At 32.0% G+C, this 22344-nt stretch overlaps 1 protein-coding gene and 1 long non-coding RNA gene across 4 annotated transcripts in view; one reads left to right on the forward strand and one right to left on the reverse strand.

Annotated features, from left to right (window-relative positions):
- The window catches only part of LOC105194021 (kazrin), a 206067-nt gene that overhangs the window by 13463 nt on the left and 170260 nt on the right, over window positions 1–22344 (forward strand). Inside the window, exons 1-2 of one of the 3 annotated variants that reach the window (XM_026138186.2) lie at window positions 4309–5008; window positions 19736–19950. The gene's annotated coding sequence lies outside the window, so the exon portion shown is untranslated. Of the gene's footprint in view, window positions 1–4308; window positions 5009–11525; window positions 11833–19735; window positions 19951–22344 lie in introns of those variants that run through there. The other 2 variants (XM_039453498.1, XM_039453497.1) reach the window with 2 other exon arrangements.
- Window positions 632–4165, reverse strand: LOC120358646. Its single transcript, XR_005575552.1, has 2 exons — window positions 4076–4165; window positions 632–1117 (listed from the first exon to the last, which is right to left on the reverse strand). It is a non-coding gene; the product is annotated as an uncharacterized LOC120358646 (long non-coding RNA).

A 22344-nucleotide genomic window follows, 5' to 3' on the forward strand; every position in this document is an offset into this window, starting at 1 on the left:
AGAGGAGAAGAGGATAGTTATGCAAGAAAGAGTTATTAAAGCTTTAATACAGGAAATAAGTGCCTCAGACAAGAAATCAAGGATGTTATCTATAAATTTTTAGCTTTATATTTTTAGTAATTATGCAGAATATCTGAAAAAATATTGAAGTTTTGTCAAGTGGATATCCAAAATAAGATATGTTATTAAAGATATTAAGATATTTCTAGAAAATGTCTAAAACACATCTTAAAATATATTTTAAAGATATTTGTCGCATAAGATGTCTTTAGATTTCTAAAAGATACCTTCAAGACGTCTACAGATATCTGAATTTGAAATGATTTCTCAGAATGTTGCATAAGATATCTTTCAGATCGCTAACGGCTTGCTCTTTTTTGAGGCTTTTCGAAAAAATGCAAGACATTTTAAAATATAGCAAAATATCTTTTAAAAATTTGAAAGATATCCTTTCGTTTATATCATGGGAATAAGAACCTAGGAAAAGAATTACAGTTTGTTCTAACATAAGCAATTAATAAGATCAAAGAAAATATATTTCAATAAGATGCATACATTGCTTTTGTGATCAATTTTGATCGAGTCATCATACTGTTGAAAATCATTAAGAAGATTAAACACCGACTTTATCAATACATTCATCTACATCAATACAAAGCTACGTTGATCTTCTTTAGATTGTCTCAAAGCGAAGTCTATTATGTAATTAACATGTAATGGCCATATTTACTTTATAGAATTGTTTTGGAGTTAATGAAAATTTTGCAAATCGGAACTATTCCGCATAATTACTACGAATAAAGTTAAGAATTTATAGATATCATTGATTATTACTTATCTAAGGCTTTTACTTATTTTATTAATGTTTTTGCATAAATGAATTTGATACTACTATAATTTGACATTTGTCAAAATTTTTCAAACTGCGTCGTCGTCGTCATCGTCGTCACCGCCTCTCGGAATCTTTCCGGATGCGATGGAAGAAAGATCTGAGGCAAAGCGAGCGAGACGCAAGTGCGAAAGAGTAAGACGTCCCATATTTTTTAATCGTTTTAAACGTGGTATTGTAACACAAGCCAACGAAATATAGGCCAACAACTGCTGATATCTGCATCATCTACTAACACATATACGAGTATATGTTACTGCAAGCTGCATTCTTTTATTTTTTCTTTGTCGTGTGGTATGACCTATGCATATATGTACATATACACGTGCATGCAGTTTAATGCAGGACAAAGTTATTGCATCAAAGTATACTGCTCTTTTTTAACTTCTGAGAAATTTGAATAATAAGAAAACATAGTTTAGAATATATTTTATCCTCTTTTAGAATAATTTAAATTTTTAATAATAATATTTTTTTTATTTTTTGTTGTTTATAATAATTAGTTGCAAAATTGATTTTTGCAAAATGCTTTTTATATCAAGAATGCTTTTTAACGCTTTGGTCTTATTTTTAATTGTTATTTTTTAGCTAACTTTGCTGCTCTGGTTATGGGCTTTAATGGGTTAATTAATCATCTTTTTTAATATGATGTGCACGTTTGCAAAAAAATTTTAACACTTTGTACAGTCTAAGTCTATGTTTAATGTAAAAAAAAAATTCGATTGTGATATAACGTATATGGTATATGTTATAAGCCTACTTGAAACGTCATAATAAAAATTGTAATGCACTTTAGTTAGTTTTAATTTTTAAAAGTCTAATGGGTTAATAAATTAGTATTAAAAAATAAACAAAAATACGTAAATATAGCTTGACAATATATTCATGCAATAATATCATACTTATATTATATTATTCTGTAATATATTTACAATATTATCAGTAAATGAAATTGACATGAACGACACGCATTCATAAGTGTTGATTTCGTACAACCCAAATAGCGGAAGTTTAGAATCATTTTATTATATGTTTTCCTTATTTTTTTAAGAAAAAGATAATTAAGGAGCATTTAAATATAAGGTATTTACAATTAAGATTTGATGTTGTATTAATTTTATGAGAGAGAAAGCATGACACGGCGTGGTCTTGCGGGCAAGTGCGGTATCTTCCTCTCTTTAATTAATTAATGAAACTCATAAATCTTTCTAAATGACTATTTTTTAAAATAATTTGTATTAGAAAATAATTTTAATTTTATAATTGTATAGAAATGTTAATTATCAATGTCAGTTTACTTTGTAATTAGCTTAAAACAATACTCTAAAAGTAAACCTCAAGGAACGTCAGACGCCGATTTTTCTTAAGTTTCTTACAATTGTTTGTTATATTGAAATATTAAAAAATGTGTGACTAATTTTAGCTCATATTAACTTTTTCAATTAAAAAGAGACTTTTGCATTTTACGCAAATACACGACTTTGCACATGTTTGAAACGTTATTTTCCGTCAGTAGAAATAAATTTACACGATTTTTTGAAACTCAACGTAAAGAACATTAAAAGAATAGTTAAAAAACACGGTTTGACTTGCAGAAAATTTTATTTAGACATAATTTATTTGACGTGAATAACAACTTTTAGAGGACACATGCAAAACTTTGTAGTTAGTAGTAAACAGTAAAAGTATTACATAATATTCAGAATAAAATTATTTTGAATAGTGTACGCATATAAATTACTGTAAATATTGATTATCTTTTCAGAATGACTATAAAAATGCACTATTTAATAATTATTGGAGATATTACAGACTTGGCCATCTTTTCCATATGGCCATAGTATTCAAATTTACTCTAATTAAATTGCATTTCGTTAATGCAGAATTTTTGTTTCAATAGAATAACAAAAATTAATAGAAACTTATCAATACGAAGCAAATTTAAGGTTTTTTATCTACAAAATTGTTTAAGAAAGTTATTTTTAAAAATTAATAAAATTTTTATAAAAATAAAAATGATTGCCGTTCAAGGATATGGTACAAACGATATATTCATTTTATGATCTATTTCGAGTAGGAGTACACAATTAGAAGCAATGTCGTACTTACAAGTACGAAATTGTTTTTAATTGTGTACTTCTACTTAAAATAAATTGCAAAAGTGTGAAAGTATAAAATGAACATTATTACAAAATGTGATAGAAACCATTTTATGCTTGACTTTTTTTTTTAAATAACTTCTAACTCTAGTCTTATATCTTATTATGGGTTTTTGGAATCGCCGATTATAAATCTGTAATGTGTCAAAATTGTAAAATTGTATAATGGTGGAATAAAATAAATTCAATTCCAATAAAATTCAATATTTTAAGTTGCTTTATTGAAACTATCATTTACAATTTTAGAATATTTATTATAAATTTGTTATCAGCGAATTTGCAGTAAAATTTCCAAAATTTAAAATTTTGTTTATTCGAAAATCTATATGTGTGTACCAACTTATATGTAAATACAACAAATTTAACATTTTGGTCCTCACATTTAATTCACTATTTGAAATTAAGTAGCTATATTTTATATAAGTTTTACTTTAATTTTTAAGCCTAGGAGGTACTTGCTATCTTTATTTTTTTTTACAATAAATATATTGTTTCAACTTTTATCACGTTTTACAAACATTTGACGAGGTATACAGTTCAAGGAGTGAAAGTCACAAGGATATTGAATTTTTCATGAAAAGTTTTTCATCTTAAAAATAAATCCAGGAAGAAGTCCATATCTTTATTTTTGTGGAAGATATGAATTTTTACGACGAATATCGCAGCAGACACAAAAAGTAACTAAACTATATTATTCACTTAAATGATCTATCTTTGATCTATTTCAATAAAAATATGTTTATTAAGCTTGAATTGCGCGATACAGAGGATATCCCGTCTCATCCTGTCACTCTACTTTTTCTTACAATTTCGATTCTCGGTACAAAACTTTAATTATTTATTTTTGTTTTGTACCGGGCGCGAAGCTAATGTACAGCATTTGCTTTTTGTTTTGTTCTCGAATCGAAGCTCTTTTCGAGTTTTGTTTTGTTTGCCATCCCTGCCGGAATGGGTATTTAAACAAGCTTCCAGAGTGATTTTTACACATGGTACCATCGTCGCACTGTGCGTTCACCTTCGCGTTTACCTTGGCGCGAAAACGGCAAGGTTCTACCCTCCCGGAGAACTGTCGGACGACAGGACAGTAACGCGGAACGAGATGGAGGGTAAAAGGCAGGCGTCCGTTTACGTGCGAGAGGGTGGCCGTCTCTGGGAAAACAGGGTTGGGCACGGGGTGGCGAGGACGCATGCGTCGGACCCGGCCGTCGGGGGCTGTCGTGTCGCTCTCTGTCGTCGGTTACGCCAGTCGTCGTGACGACTTCGAGCCGTCGTCGTCGAGGACGTCGTGTTTTTAAATCGTCCGCCGCGCGCGCGTCCCACGCACCGTCACCAAATTTTCCCTCTCTTTCTCCCTCTTTCTCTCTCTTTCTCTATCTCTTTCTAGACTCTTCCTCATTCTCTACCTCCCTCTCTTCTCATTTCTCTTTCTCTCTCTTTCGTATCCCATTTCTTCCCATCATATTCATCGCCGTATTAGCTCGCTCGCTCGCTCGCCCGCTCGCCCGCTCGCCTGCTTGCGCGCGCGCGCGCGCGCGCTGGTCGAGCATGTCGCGGCACTCGCATCTCACTTCAAATCGTTGGCGAGTTCGCGCCGCGAGTGTCGCCGGTGGCGATCATCGTCGTCGTCGCGGATGAGCGTTTCCGCGTGTGTGCCCAGCAACGGCCGATGGGGGATCGTTGCAACACGTCGCGGGTGATCTTGCGCGACTCGCGAGGTGGTGCGACGCAGCAGTGACCACGCCGAGCGCCGTGCTCGCGTCCCCTTCGCGACCACCGCGAAATCGGTCGGCGCGCGGACTTGGACAGGTGCGCGAGTGACCGCGGTAACCCTCCCACTGCCGTATACGTGTTATCGCCGTCGTCGGCTGCGCGCGACCACCCCGCAAAGGTGCTCCATGATTGCATACCGCGTCGCGACAAGTGGATGGGCTTCGACACCTTGGACCGTCCGACGTCGCAAGTGAGTGTAGTAGGTTATAAGTCGCTTGTAATCAATCCCACAGAGAGACAGAAAGGAAGAGAGAGAGAGAGAGAGAGAGATTGCGCTGGAATTTGGATTAATGTCTAGAATCAAGGTGCATTTTAAGGGTTTTTCACCGTACGGTGAACATGCAGTTCGCAGTAATAGAGTGAGATTAGAGATTTGTGCTTATCGGGCAAGTAATTATGGAAAACGTGCTGCTATGCTTCATTAACGTTTACGATACAATGTGAATAAGGGTATCTTACTATACGTCCAATCTCTCGTCACTCTTTCATCTATTTAAAGTGGGTTAAAAAATTCATAAACATAACCTAGATAGCGCACAATATTTATAATAAATATTAGCTTATTTATTCTTTTAATATTATGCAAACATTTTATATATAGTATATGAAGGAAAAAGTTATACAATTTTTATTTAATATGTTATTAAAATACCAAATAAATATTTTATACAATATTTATGATAAGTACAAAAGTAAATATTTAAAGTAACATTTTATACGTATTTTATAAATATTCATGAAATATTCAAATAATTATTTTAAATGTGTTTATAAATCTTTTGTAAACATTACGTGTTGTCTGGGACATTCAAGTTTTTTCTGGAAAGAATGTACTTCTTTTTGGAAAAAAAAATAAGATTTAATATAATTACTTTTGAAATTTTGAGAAACTTCCGTGAAAACTAGTCTGATGCGGAATATCCATGATTGGACCTTGGAGGTCACTATTGCGAACGCGTATCTGTCGCAGGAGAACAAAGATGGTTGGATTTCTTGTAATAGAGAAATTGATAATTAAACAAATTAATTGCAAATCTGATACATTTAAATATGAAATGGATATTAATTATTTTCAGAAACCGTTTGGAATATCCGGAATTAATTCTCTGTAAGCAATCTGAATCATTTTGGCACAATCACTCTTTCAAATTTCACCACTTAAATTCTTTAATTTTTATTAAATAAAGGTTTTAAAGTCTTAATTTGAATTAAACTATTATTTAGTAATGTAGCAGAGGTATGGAAAAGTGTTTTAAATTATTTTACATTTTTAAAACCTAGAACAACAAAGATTTGGCCTGGACAATAAAATGCTGATTGCCTATGGACCTTCTTGAAAATTCTTTTTAGAATTTTTACATGAATTGGAATACTTTTATGAATATCGAGAAAATCTATATCTTTCCTCAGAATTTTTTATATATGTGAATTTTGGAATATTATAAGATTCGTATAAAAAGTCTGAGAAATTTTCTAAAAAGTTATAAAATTATATAGAAATTCTCAAAAATTCTGAAATTTACATAAAGATTCTGAGAAATAAATAAAAAAAATCCAGGAAGAATATTCACTAAGGTTATTAAATTTTTCTCAAAGCTTTTCATGTAATTTTTTAGAATTTTAAAGTTCCAGAATTTTTCAGAATTTCTGTATCATTTTAAAACATTATAAAAAATTTCTCTAATTTTTTATGTATCTATGATTTTTAGAACATTTCGTAATTCACATTTGTGAAAAATTCTGAGAAAAGATGTATTATATATTTTCTCGGTATTTCTGAAAAGTTTTCCAATTCGTATGATGAAACATCATCAGTTACTAATGTAGTAATCAGTTCATTGAAACACTTTTTCCTAAAGGAATTCTGCGAATTTTTGCTATCGGAATACGTAAAAGTATAATTGCCTACGAAGCAATATATAATGCACTATTCCTCGGAAGAAATGAAAAACCAAAGGTTCATGAGTTGGACCGTATTGCGTCGAATCGATACCGTATTTCCGTAACATATGGCACGCACAGCGGAAATGGGATAGTTTAAAATACAAATCTGTTATCCGGATAAATCGTAGTCGGCAATAGATTTCCGTCGTACGAATACGCGAAGTTTTTCAATGAACGGGAAACTTTTTCGAAAGTGTAGCGACAAGTAAGGATATTTTTCTCTCCGGACAATTTTTCTTTCAGACCGATATTTCCTCCGCGCCTTTCTGCCATGGTCAAATCGGTTACCTTAAGCAATTTCGTAACGATTCCTTCATATCATAGATAAAGACCACGACAAGGATAAAATGATAGGGTGTCCTATCATTTCTCAGTTATAGGTAACTTTATTATTTTCACGTTCCGATAATATCTGATAATACATGGCTATTAAACTAATAGGGTAGACCGAAGCAAATGAGATCATTAAAAGTTTTGAGACAGTTATCATTAGTTTATTTCATACCATCTGTTTTATCATACTAATTACTTTCGTGCGCTCCTGCTGCAGCGGAAACAATAGACAACAATTCTACATTGCGTGTGATTCAGTGTCAGTCGATGATACACGAGCAGAAATCGGGAGTGCGCAAATTTTGTCTTTTATATAAAATCACAATCTCAAATTTGTGAATTTATAACGAAGAGAATTAATAGGCTTTTTCAAAGAATATTCATTGATTTTTATTTTTTTGGGATTTTATTTTTTTTTAACTGGTGATCCGCTTTGCCTCCAATGCTAGAGCAAATTGGACAATTTTCTTTTCTTGACTTTTTTGTTGTGCAATAATTCACGACAGAATTCTATTTATAATTTAATGCAAAAACTTTCTTGAACATACATGAAATATACGCAATATATAAATATCCGTGAATTGTAAATGACATAAACTACTGTTTAACATACTATCGTATTTTTTTCATTTACGTGTCATTCTTCTGGTCCTAGAAGTAACCTGTTTATTAACTGAACATAAATATCTTTATGTATATCGTAGTAAAATCTATCAATTACAAAAATAAACCTGCTTCTGCCAATGCATTACAACAGATTTCTTCTCATCTGAAATGTTAATTAAATAAATTTTTATTTATCTTAAAAAATTTTGCTATTGAATCTTCAACTAAAAATTATGTAACATGTTAAGTATACTTCGTTTTTTTCTAATGTGCTACAACTTACACTAAGTATTTTTTTTTTATGGAGTTTATCACTATGAGCGGATATTGCAATAATTGTAAATACTATTGAAATTGATGTTATTATTATAGAATTCTCCATTATTATACTTTTGTTATACTTACATGTATTTTTTAAGAACCATATCATATTTGTTAATAATTCACTCTGTCAAAGAAAGAAAACAATCGAATATTCTATACATAATTGATGTAAAATTATAAATAGAATTTAGTCTCTTAGAAAATAGTCTCGAAATCTATCGCAAATTATAAATGAATCGTGTAAAATGGGTTTAAACTCGGGCCAAAGATTTAAGGATTAAGAATTTATAGTAAAACCTAATATAACACAAAATTAGAGTTTTTTTACTACTTTTTTACCAATAAAGAACAATTGATTCGATTCTACTCAATATAAAGTGATAAAATTATAATATGTGATAAAATTATCATAAATACATAATGTATTGTAATTTATAATAATTTAATATATTATATAAATTTCAATATTGTAATTACACAATAGATCCCATTAATAAAATGATTATTAGTAATATATATTATATTTGCATGGCGGCACCCGTTGCAAAAGTTAAAATAAATTAAAATGCCATAAGCCAATGATATAAAAGGAATCGGTCGCTCGAACTCGGCCGGACAGTGACTCACGTTGCAACGCGATATCGCCGGCAATTTAACGCCGTTGCCGCCGTACATTTATTCGCTGCAGTTCGCGCGACTGCGTCATTTCCTTCTTCCGCCTAACACCGGGGTCGTCTACGTAACTCCGTTAGACGAGTAAACAGAATTGTGTGCATAGCAGGGGCTCCGTAGTACTTTTCACGGTGTTATACTGAAAATACGCGCGCGGCCGGCACGGCCGCCGCCACCGCCGCGTATAACATCGCGCATTTCGCTCTTACGTCGGTCGCGACGTAAGAAGAAATATTGTTGCAACGCCGTGTCTACTCTGTCGATTTGCATCTTTATCGATATATCGCGCGGCATGAAACCCGACGTCTTCGTTTATTCAGACGCGCGCGTATTGAAAACCCTGAATAAACGGAATGAGCGTTAGGTGACGCGAGAAAACGCGAGGCAACGGAGAGAAACCTCGGCCATATTTAATTTTCAACGGGATCTCGTCGCCTTTTATTTCCTCTGTTTTTCTTCCGTAGGACCTCTCCTCACTTTTACCTTTGTTTTCCTTCGTGTAGAGAGCCTCCGCGTCGCACCCTTCGTGTATTTGACGCTCTAGCATGCACCCTTCGTGTATTTGACGCTCTAGCATCGGATTACCGTTCTACCAGCTCGTTTACAAGCTACATCCATGGGAAAACATGTAACTTATTAGAAAAGAGTTGTTGCACGTACGGTCCATTGATCATTCGATCGATTCCTATTGCTCTCTTTGGGCGAATTATGCTAATTAATTCGCCCGGCGACGAGCCGTCACGTCGTAAAACTCGCTCGTCGCGCTAGGAATGGCTTCAAGTTTCTCTCCTTTCCCTTTCTCGCTTATTCATCTTTTTCTCGCGGAATAATTTTTTGTTCTGTTTTGGAAGCTACTTCATCATTTTGCAAGGATATAAGATAATATTTCGAGGGAAAGCTAAAGCATTCTTTGCGCATACGATCTTAATATCGTCGACGCGCACTCGAGACTTTCTCAAGATGCATTATTCTTTTTTTTTTTTTTAATCTACCTTCGTTATTCAACGCGAACGATTTTTCGCTTAATTAGATGCGACATATCGCATGCAAATTATTACGTCATATAATTAAATTAAGGATAGATAGTACCTGAAATCTTTTTGAAACGTTATGAATTTAACAAAAATTTTATGGATTGTTCTCACATATGTTCGGAGATTTATAGAAAAATGCGGAGTTGATTCACTGAAACAATCAAAAGTTTGGATTTCACTTTGCAATGATTTTATCCACCACTTTACAGAAAACGTGTTATCGCGTTGATTCAAACAACTAAAATAAAAAAAAATTATAGGAATTAGATTGAAATTTAAAAAAATGTAATTTTAGATATAAAAAAAATATTTAGTAAAATAATTTTGCTCAAGTAATTAAAAAAATATTAAAGATGTATGTGTCACATCTTAGAATGTTATCACACTGAAAAAAATTGATCAAAAAACTATTGTAAAATATTTAGTTTGACTTACGTTCAACGAAATATTGAATTTTAGTTAATTTTTTGCTTAACAAGTGATGACATAAATAAACTATATTTTTTCTGTGCAACTAAATATTTGTTGAAACAACCCATTGTTTATTTGAACGTATCGGATACTAAATATTTTAGTTTTTCAACCAATTTTTTTCTCAGTGCAAAATTTAAAAAATTTTATAGATTGTTCTATTATTACAAGCTTCAGTATCGTGAATTTAAACATATTTCTTTTATTGGTTTAAAAATTATTTAGTTTTTGTTTGCTCTTTTAATTCTAGTATAAAATTGCGTTATATATATATAATACTTATTTGCAAAAATGAGGAAATAGAATTGCGACTGAATTAAAATTTCTACGTGCATTAATAAAATTAATAAATATTTGTACAAAAATTTATTTAGATCCATTTAGCCGTTTACAAGTTATTTACTTAAAACTGCAGCAAAATAAGATCATTTTTGCTCCAAAAATCAAATTTTTTGTTGCTTTTTTTTGCAGCTGGTTTCACGACCAAAGTTTTTTGTCGTTGATTAGGAAAAAAAAGAATAAGTTTAAGAAGCCATCAGCTTTTAAACTTTTTGATAACTTTTTAATATGTTTATTTAATGTATAATCAAAACATCTTTATCATTACATTCTTTAGTATTATCTCAGAGAATCAAGTTTTTCATATTTTATATATGGACATTGCCGTATTTACGTTGTATTATATTGAATTGCAAACGCGAGATCGAAAATATTCTAAAAGTATTCTGTCCTATGGTAATCAATATTTACATTCTTCGTGTGCTTATACCATTCGAAGGTTTCGTATTATACGTAGAATAAATACAATCGTTTACTGGAATGCTTCGAGGCTGATACGTGCGTCTGTGACGCGGTTCCGCACGATAAGAAAATTCATTACGCTTCAGAAAACTCTGCGTTACGTGAATAACGTTATGTGAAAAAAAGGTAGACGACAAGTTCACGATAATGAAGCATCCAAGACCGGTTAGCCGGCTAATTTTATTATCGAGAACGGCCAGTAAATCGCGTCCTTATTCTATATTGCGATTAACTCCTCCCTCTCATTAATTCGTCAATCTATCGCCGTTTAAAGCGCGTTATTGACCTTTTTCTCCGTCATTTCGCGCTCACTTAGCATCATAATTGATGCATTTCTTGATCATTACAGAATATCAATAGTTTATTGAACATTTTAAACAAAATTGTGAGATAACAAATGATGGATTGCCTTAATTATTCCGCGCTTATTTTCTAAATATATAAAACAAATTAAAAAAAAAGCTTTTTTTTAATTTGTTTTATATATTTAGAATACAAGAGCGGAATAATTAATAAGGCAGTGCACAGTGAGACATACAATCTAAAACGTATTCCCAAAGGATTTTAGTTTTAATTTACGAAATAGTCGTACATGTCTAGATTTGGAATTAATCTGTAAATTCGAAGTTGCGTACTTCAATTTCAGGTCAGGTTATTCGGACGATGGGACTTGTCGGCCGCGAGAGATTGAAATTTTGGCCGAGCTTAATCCGCGGTGAAGGCCAGAGCTTCGTCGATAACGGTAGAAGGACACCATGAAACTTGGGTGAATAATTCGCGAGATCAATGTCGGGATATGGAGAGTCGCGTTAAATATGAAGATGGTCTTGTAAGTTTCAAAGCATTTGTATCGCGCATTGTGCAGCGGCACCGAAGGTTCCTCCATAAAGAGAAGCCGTTTATATTACGTTGATTACTGAAGCGCGTGGATTCGCATGGCGGACGATAAAATTTTGCCGTCACTCGACAGACTGGCTCTCCGTACTAAGAATACCTAATATCGATTAACCTTGCGACCCGTACATGTGAGAACGTTCCTATAGTGCCTATTTTTTACCACGTATAATTGAATATCTGATCCCCGTGCTGCTATGGGATTCCGCTTAATACTAATGATACAACGCTATGATATAAGGTTAATTACGATGTTATAACGACAAGTTATTAAGAACGTTTTTATGATTTCTTTCGAGGAATCTGTATTTATAGCATATTACGTTATGCGATATATATATATATATATATATATATATATATATATAGAGAGAGAGAGAGAGAGAGAGAAAGAGATCAAGAAACTTCTGATTCTAATGCATATATCCGAGATATTTTTATTTTATTGAAGATACGTATTTCCCTTTAAAAATGGTATGAATTGTGAATTTATAATGCAAAACGATTAAGGAATATTTTCTATTCTTTTACAGTCTGCTGTATTTTTTATCGACACGTAAGCAAAATTTAGTTTTATTTTTTCATGAAATTTAATAAATATAAAATTTTTTATATTTATTAAATTTCATGAAACTTATATTACTTTGAACGTTGTGTATTACTTCGTTTATTGGAATCCTATAGAATTTATCTATCTGCCTTGATTTAGAAATCTTTTCTTCGTTACTATATATCATGTTTCATTTGCGTTTTACGGTAATTAATATATCGATAATTCATTAATAAATTACATCCTCTTTCGCTTCAATAAATTTAATAACATTACATAGTTGCGAAATTTGATGTTTAATTTAGATTGTTACAGACTATTATATATAATTCCGTTTTACCCGAATAGCAGATAATTATTACATTTAGAATAGTTGGACAGTTGAGGATCGGAAAAATTTGATATTCCGTATTGCGTTTTGTATATGTCCATTGTACAGCCTCTCTTCGAAAACATAACTGCTGAACGTTAAATATTACACAGCATGCATTGTTCGAATCTGCGATTACTTCCGGCAATTTCTAAATTGGGCGCATATAGTGCAACATTGGATTGCAATCGATATGCACAAATGCAGCTTACGCTTTTCACCGAAATAATATAATTGCCCGTTAAAATCGTGCGATCTAATATCGACGGCACGTCGTATTGCGTTCTTATATTTTAACGAGAAGTGCGCGAAAAAATTTAAATTTCCCACTTATCTCACAATTAAAACTCCACCATCTCAAGGAAGAGGATAAAAATTCTATTTTAATTAAAATTTTAATGAGTTTGTGACGTAGAAACTTTTATCATTGAACACGTACTTTCGTTGAATTATCTAAAAGGATGTTAGAGAGATATTATCTAAAAGGACACATTATTTTCCTCTAAGATTTTTTTTTCGTCACGTTGCGTCGCTTTCGCGATGTTTCGACGCAATTCTGATCCGCGAGACCAAGACGCCACCGAATCATCGCGTAGTGTAGTTTTCTTGCGGCGCAGATGGCACATTCCAGATTCAATTGGATGACAAAAGGCACGTTTACGGACAATACGTGTCACTGAGCTGCAGAATGGCTCCCCCCTTTTGATATGCCACTGGCGATTAAGTGCCCTAATCTCACTGACATCGTTCACCACTGACAATGCTCGTGTGGTATCATCAGGATTGGGTCGAAGCCTTTTATAAGTCCTGCACACTTTTAATCGAAAGAGCAGCTAACTTTACTAGACGGATACGTATAATAATTCGATTAAAACGAATCACGTGTATTGTGATAACGTTACATAGATAATAACGTCAGATGCATTTTATAATTGATACGTGAAATTGTCTGACTGTCGCGCAGTTCACTTGTCTTTCATTTGCGCTAATATGAGATGCACTATTCAATTCTGGACTTGCCTTTTTCATAACTTAAATTTATTGCGCGGTTTTAACGTTTGACAAAACGACCCAGATATCATGCTACGTTATTTATAATTTTTTTCTTTGTTAGGTCTATTTCACTCCTCCTCGGTTTGATGTACAAGAAAAATTTTTGATAATTATTTAACTATTGTGAATTTTGTAATCGTAAATGACAGTAACTCATTTTGATTGTGCAAAATTTATATGCGTTTAATCTATTGTGTGAGCTTACCATTAATTTATGGGATATTATTCTTGAGTCTTTGACTTTTATTGTTGATATTGATGTTTGTTCGTGCTGGAAAGGATTTAGTAAAGCCGAAACGTTTACGTTGTTTTATTTGAATTTCATTTAAATGTACCAATTTATTTTTTTCACCTAGTTCCTTGCTCGCTTTTTCTTGTATTTACCCTATTTGTATTAATACTATAAGTTCGAGTTTTAACGTTTTAAATATTTTTAATATTATAATTAAGTTTGATTGCGAGAATTAATAAAATATAAGAATAAAAGAATTTTGCTTTGGAATATAAAGAAAGAGTTTAAAATTAATATTGCAAAAAATGTTATCTAAGTCGTGAATAAAAAAAGTTCTTCCAAATAATGAAACGAATAATATATTGAGAATATAAAATAATACAGCAATCTTCTGTCAAACTTCGATTTTGCTGTAGGATTTTTCTTTTATTTTCTACGTTTTATCTACGTGGAATCTAGACACATTGCATTTTTTATAATAATCCGAGCCTGCAGGTTTGAATTATGACGTCGCGAACAGTGCGGACAAATAAATGGTACCTGGTGGCGCGTCCCTTTGCGCCTGGTAACAAAGAGGGGCGCCAAGATGGAAAATAGGGGGATCATCAGAGATCCCCGGAGTATGGTATAATAGATTAATTGAGATGGTATCCTGCGAGATAGAAATGCATGTACGCTGTTTCTCTCTCTTCCTCTCTTTTGTATTATCTGGAATATTATAAAATATATAGAAAATGCAAAACAATGCAATATATTTATAATTAAATAAGCATGACAAAGTAATAAGCAATATTTCGTGAAAAGAATGATTTTGCTGAAATACAGATTTGAATATAATTAAGTATATTAAATTATTTAAAAATCTTTATTGGACATTTAAGTTAATTGCTAGAATGTCAAAACTGTTTGCAGCAATATTATCATGCTTGAGCATCATATAATTATTTTGACGATCCAACATAAAATTTTTTTTTAATCTGCATTTAATTAAAGTTTTAGATGCTACAGTAAAATTGTTTCTTCCCTGTAATAACAATAACTACACTGAGAGAAAAAATTATCAAATTTTAATAAATATTTGTTTAAATATTTATAAATAGTTGCATTAAAATATTTACTACATGTAAATAAATATTTATTTAGCACAAGAATTATTAATTTAATTTAACTATTATTTTCTTTATTTAGTAAATATTTATGTATTGTAAGTAAATGTTTTATTGCAACTATTGAAACAAATACTTATTAAAATTTAGTAATTTTTTCTCTCAGTGTATAAAATTTACAATGCATTATTATAATAATCATAATGTCCATAACTACAACCAAATTAGTTAGGAGAAGACTGCGTCTATCTTTTAGAAGATATAAAATTAATTAAATAAATCTAACAATGGAGCAATGTCTGTTAAATTCGCTGGTTAAATTTGCATACTGCTCTAGTCAGTCTCCAATAGCCGAGTATAAAGTTACGGTAACGAGAGGTAGCGATTGACAGTGTCAAATAAATTTAATCTGTTTTGGAGAGCCATACACCTGCACGCGTACAAAGCGAACGACGCTATTTTTAAAATACGTTATTTTCCATTCCTCAGCCAAATTGTCCTATATTTTATTTGTGCGCGCGCGCACACATACACACACATCTACATTCGTTGACATATTTTTACTTTAATAATACTATCGTTTTATTTAATACGTTTATTGCGTCCATTCTTTCTGATTCATTACTTTAATTTATTTCCAATTTTATTATCGCCAAATTTTCTTCTCTTGTTGCAAAATTCGTTCCATTACTGTTATCAATAAACAACGTGTAATTCATTTGTGCGACATGAGAGCCGGATTTACAGCGAAATATGTTCCAGACGCTGAGTGAAAGTTATTTTCCATGACCTCTACTATTTCGATAATCCATCTCTCGTTGCCTTAAAATTAAACCTACCAACACTGATATCTTCTTTCGCTAACAATGCTCGTCCTCGAAGCGGCTTGAATTACGGCAACGCGAGTGGTCAGAGTGGATAAATGGTACCTGATCCCACTTGCCGCGATGCAAACTAGGGTCAAGAAGCGGCGGATCTCTTGACGAAAAGCGCCCGTGAAGCTAATGGTGCGTCGACCTCGCGTTTTCGCCGGGAGAGAGAGGAAGGATCATTTATTACCGTCTGAGAATAAACGTTTTCCACGTAAAAATAATAGTTAAATTTAATATAAAAAGAAATGGATTTATCTTGAGCTGTTTTTAATAAAATTAGTATTTCCGTTTTTTAAGAATCAGAAGTATCTTGGTAGAGCTTTGATTCATCTCTAAAAAATTAAACAGGTTTTTCTGATTGGAAGTGTTCTGACAATTAACTATATAAAATAAGGATTTGAAAGTGTAGAGTACTCGTCTTATATTTTTATTATCAGTCACGTTTCTTTTCATTTTAACCGATTTGAATTTTTTAACAATATTAGTTTACCGAAAATACTTTTTTTTTAATTATATTGAAGCAAAGTGTTTTTTTATACATTTTTAGATGTTGAAATTAGTGAAAATTGCCGCAAGTCAATTTTCACCGATTTCCAAAATAATTGAGGTTTTTAATATACAAAAAAATGGTTTTTTACGACATTTAAAATTTTTTTGCAAAAGTCAGCATTATGAAATTCTGATTAAAAGTTACGAATGTATTGTTTATCTCTTATAAAGTACATTTTTTTATTTTGATATCTTGCTTTTTAACCATGTTTATTATATAAAAGATTTAAATAGATCATTTTTTTTTAAGATAGAGCAAATATTTTACCTGTGATGATAAAGTCATAAAATATATTTGTAATTTAGGGTTATTAATACACATTTACAGTGTAATTTAAATTCCATTAAATATACATATATACATATATATACATAGGATATTTTTTTATTTTAATTGTCTATTTTGAATTCTTTTAATAAATTAAAAATTTTTTTTGTTTTAAATATTTTGAAAAAAATATTCCAGGCAAAAGTTATATGATTTAAAGGAAAACAAATGCATTAATGATAAAATCAATTTGGAAGAATTGTTTTTTCAAAGTTTGTGCGTGCGATGCTACTTCAGAAGTATAATGCCCAGCTTTAATCTTTTAGGCTAAAAATTAAGATTTTAAAATTAAAAAGCTACATTTTATAGAAAATGAGCAAAACATTAATAACTAATCAAAATTTCCAGATAACTAACTTTTTTACAAAAATATTACAAATATCGCAAAAAAGCTATTTTTAACATTAAATCTCAATTATTTCGGGAATTTGACGTTCTGGTGAAATTTGGTTTGCGATATCATTTTCAGCAACCAAATATTTATAAGAAATTCCTTGTTTGATTTAAAATTACTTTGGGCAGTAAATTTCGATAGAACTTTTGAAATGCTGTTTAATACTCTTTAAAAAATGCTCTGAAAAAATTGTTTACCCTCGAAAAGTTAAAAATTACCGTTTAAAAATTGAATAATTGCCGAATTTTTTTCATTTATTGCGATTTTACGATTTAAACATTGAACATTTTTTCCTAGAACAATAATATAACGATATTGTTGATAGCGCGCACAATTCGATAATCGATACTGAATGAAAAATATTCATCCACAATGTATTCAGGAAACGCTACACGCGATAACATGTGAGTTTGTTCATTCTACAGCAACAATTTACATTTATTCTCTTTTATTCCACAGTTTACTGAAATTATATGATTTTAGAAAATACACAGAGAAAACGTATATTATCCGTACAATGTTGCGGCATCTGATTATTTCTCGAGATAACATTGCTATATTTGCAATGCAATATAGTTTGCTAAGCGCAGTCACGAGTTTCAAAGAGAGTTTTTGACGAGCGGAGCTCGAAGAATGGGCAGGCGAGAACACGGCGCAAGCTGTTTCGCGAGAAACTTTTGAATTATTTCTTCGCCATTTCTTCGACTGCGTGGAAGGCACGTCGCGGCGGGATATTATATTCTATAAGACTTTGTCTTACGGTGGCAGTGAGCGAGAGGAGGGGGGAAGTTATTCTCCCCTATCTTTAACATCGTTTTCGTCGACGAGAGAATGCGTCGGCGAGTTCGTTTCGCGAAGAAAGTTGTGGTCGTCAGTGCACAGATCGGATAACGACGTTGCTGGTAATGGGGTCCACGACGACACAGAAAATATAAGCCTAAAATCCTCTTTTACTGTTTTGACGGTTGACTATCGCTACTCCGCGTTCATTATGCGTTTCCTGCACCGCTTTGCAAATGATTTGATGCGCATGGCGCAAAATGAGATAACTGTAGCTTACCCTTGTCTCGGGCAAAATAATATTCGAAACGCGATATTTTATTTAAAAGAACAGAGAGAAAAGGGAATTTTACGAATTTGTTAATTCCTCTGTTTTTTTATTTTTTTTTCCTCCCGTTTCTATCTTTTCAACCAGTCTGCGATTTCGCAGAGAGAAACGTGACGTAAACACAAAGCGATGATACGGTAAAGTTGGAATGTACCCGATTCAGAAATTGTTCCAATTTTTTTCCAGTTATTTTTGTAGCAGAGCGCATGTTTACAAATGTACGTGTGGATAAGGAATAGACGATAACAAGATCGTTTTTATGTTACGAGAAACGTATTTTGCTACATTAGTTGGACTGAAATATTTTATATCGCGCAGGTGTTCATTACATTAAGTCTATTTTACACGATTTATAATTGCGACAGATTTCGTGACAGAATTTTATTTATAATTTGATATTAAAATATGTATAAAATATTTGATTGTTTTTTTTTGACATAGTGGGTTATTGAAAAACATGATGTAGTTATTAAGAAATAAATGCACATGTAATAAAAAAATAAAAAATAAATAAAAGTATATTATGGAGAATTCTTTAATAATATCAGTTTCAATCATATTTACGATTATAGCAATATTTGCTCGTTGAAATAAACATTGTAAACGTAAAAGAAGTATTTGATGTAAGCTATATAAAAAAAAAACGAAGTATATTTAACATGTTACATAACGAACTTTTAGCCAAAGATCTAATATAGCCAAAGATCTAATAGCATTTCAAAATTATTTAAAATTATATAAAAAATAATTTAAACATATTCAACGTTTTAACTCAAAAAGAATCTTTTCTAATGCATCGGCAGAAACATGTTTATTTTTGTAATTGACATATTGTATTTTACTACGTATAAGCAAGGACATTTATTATGATCAGTTAATAAGTTGCTCCCGAGATGAAGACGTTGTCACGTAAATGATCAAATATGACAGTAAGTTACACGTCACGAGAATTTGTACACTTAGCATATTTTGTGCATTTTAATGTTCTCTGTATAAAATTATAGATAGAATTCTGTCTCAAATTCCGAGGCAAATTATAGATCGTGTAAAAAGAGCTTTACGAAATAGAATTAAATTTGGAATCCTTTTTCCGCTATTTCCAATAGCTCGGTTGCTCGGGTTAACATATTCTATGCTGGGGTATTTAAGGGGATATAAGGGATAATACAAAATGCACACTATTCTCTTAAAACCACATGAGCTTCCGGAGCTGTAAGTACCGCGTTTCCGCATAATGTCGGCCATTAACGCTAACATAATTTTCATAATCTTGCAGGTACCGACGGTATCCCATGAATTAGTTACTCGCCGCATTAGGAAAGGGAGAGGAAGCCATCCGGCACACGCGGGTCAACATACGATGCACTAGTGAATCGTCCGTCATTATGCAACGGTGAATTTCCCTGTTTCCATCGGTGCATACGTCAAGTGCAGCCGAAATTGTCTGAGATCGCACCGACAGAGTTCGCGGATTCATGGGATCGTGATCAGGTAAGGATGATTTTGATATTATTGCTGCACACCGAGAAGGAGCCGCGAAATTTATACGTCAGGACCGGAAATACGTGCCAATCTGGCCCGGTATCTAGGACGGTGACGTAACTGTCATAAGATGGGAAATTTCCGTTGAAAATGAGATCGAATTTCACAAAATCGAGCGTGCAACGCTTCTGGAGATACACTGTCAGTTGGAGTGCACAATAACGAACGATTGAAGGAATTGCGCGTTTTCATAACGTTATTCGAAGAACTCTGATGAGATATTATTTATTTAATTGGAATTTTCATGCTTGATAATATGGAATTTTACGATGTTACTTATTAAATAATTATATGCGATATATGTTCTGTATCATCGCAGTGCAATATTAATAGAATTTTAAAGAACAATTGAAAATAAAGTTATTATGTGAAATGTCAAAATTACAAATTTTCAAGTTATAAGTTATAAGCGATAAAAGTCAACAGAATTTTAAAGCTAAAGTCCATAATTGCATTTATACATTTTTCGATTTGTCTAAATTGACTAAATTGCAAGATATAGATTGAATGGATCGTAGCTTCGTGCGATCGTATTTTTATTTTTATTTTTTTTTTATTATTATTATTTGTTATATTGAAGAGCACTTTACCGAAGCTGTACAAAGTGTCTTGTAGTAATGCAATTGCAATTAATTATGTTTTCGCGAATATTGTGTGAGTGCAACGAAGGAAGAAAAAGGAAAATCTGACAAACATCTAGCGACGGTGAAGCAATCCCGGGTAATATACATTATTTATTACTTTTGATAAATTATTTATAAGTAAATATATCAAAGCAACGATTACTTATTGAAGCGGATATTTTGCGTGATTTACTCGGATGGAATAAAAATTAAAATAAAAGCAAATATAATAGATACAAATTATTAATTTGTGATATTTTTATTAATGACCATTTTTTTAAAACGCTTGCTTTCAACGAAATTCACTTAATATACTTAAATTCATTTAATAATAAATTTACTTAATTCATAAAATATATATTCCGTATAATCCTGCACATTATTTTAATTATTTTTATACTTTTAGTTAATTTATTCGTATTATTTTGAAATTGGTAATAAATCGCTTTGTCGAATCGTAGAAGTAACGACTAGCTGCGTAATACCATATTTATTAATAATTAATTTAGAAGAAACGGAATATTCACACATTTAATGTGAAGCATACATTTAATTTGAAATACATATTCCAATAATGAGATTGGTCTTGATGTTTGTTATTGCCGTTTATGCAAGGATACCGCTCGCCGTGTGGTCATTCGGACCGTGAGACTCGAGCGAGTTGCTCCGTATGTCGTCGCATCACCACGCGGAACGAGAGAGGTCGGAAAGTTCCAAACGTGATAATTTTCTTAATGTCAATGTATACAATTAACTTTTGTGATTGACTATTCGTACGAGTATTAAGATGATGATTATTTTTTCAAAACGTACATTTCGCCCGATTTATTTGAATCGAAACGATAGAGAATGAAAATTACAAATTTATATTGTTTCATTACGATACATTTGCAAACGGTAATTATTTAAATTGCTTTGATTATATTCCGCAGCGCGCTTTGCATTTTTCGTCGAGTTAAATATAAATTGTTTATTCTTTTATTTCGAGAACGCATGAATCGTCGCATCGGCTCAAGTAATTCAAGTTACGCAAACGTGATGTATTGAACGTTTAGCAATAATTGATTTGAAGCGCAAAACATATAAAATATTTGACGTGAATCTATTTTATGAAACATTAAATAAATATTTGGGGATGAAAATAGAATAACCGAGACAACTTTGTTATATTTTTTTGTTGCGACATGTCATGCTCAATCAAAACGCACGTCGTGTTGTCATTCAGACAGCTCGAGCGAGCGATTAACGGTATCAAGCGTATATCGCTATAAAGTTTGCATATATTATACAATTAATAATTATCACATAGTAGATTAACTTTCGAGATTGATTTGTACGCATATCCGTTCAATTTCGGGTCTTAAAACGACTAATTTATAATCTCGATTTATTATCTTAAGACAATGTTTCAGGAAATCTTTGTCCTAGATCACAAACAGAGTCGCTTTTTAGTTTAAAACTTGAGACGAAAGACAGTTATTGTGCGTCGCTAAAGACAAAGACTTAAGTCACAAAACATTGTTTTAAGATTACATGTCAGCCATTCTGCTAGACTTTACTAATTTATAAGATTTGCGAGTGGTAATGCGACGATTTGTACTCTTTTCCCGTTATTCTTCCTTTGCAACGCACAATAATAAAATTCGTGTGGCGCGTGATTTACGTCGGGAATGCTATATAAAATACCACACGATTATTCTATTCTAATAATTTTTCGCAC

Source organism: Solenopsis invicta, chromosome 9 (assembly GCF_016802725.1).
Source record: "Solenopsis invicta isolate M01_SB chromosome 9, UNIL_Sinv_3.0, whole genome shotgun sequence".
Taxonomy (NCBI): domain Eukaryota; kingdom Metazoa; phylum Arthropoda; class Insecta; order Hymenoptera; family Formicidae; genus Solenopsis; species Solenopsis invicta.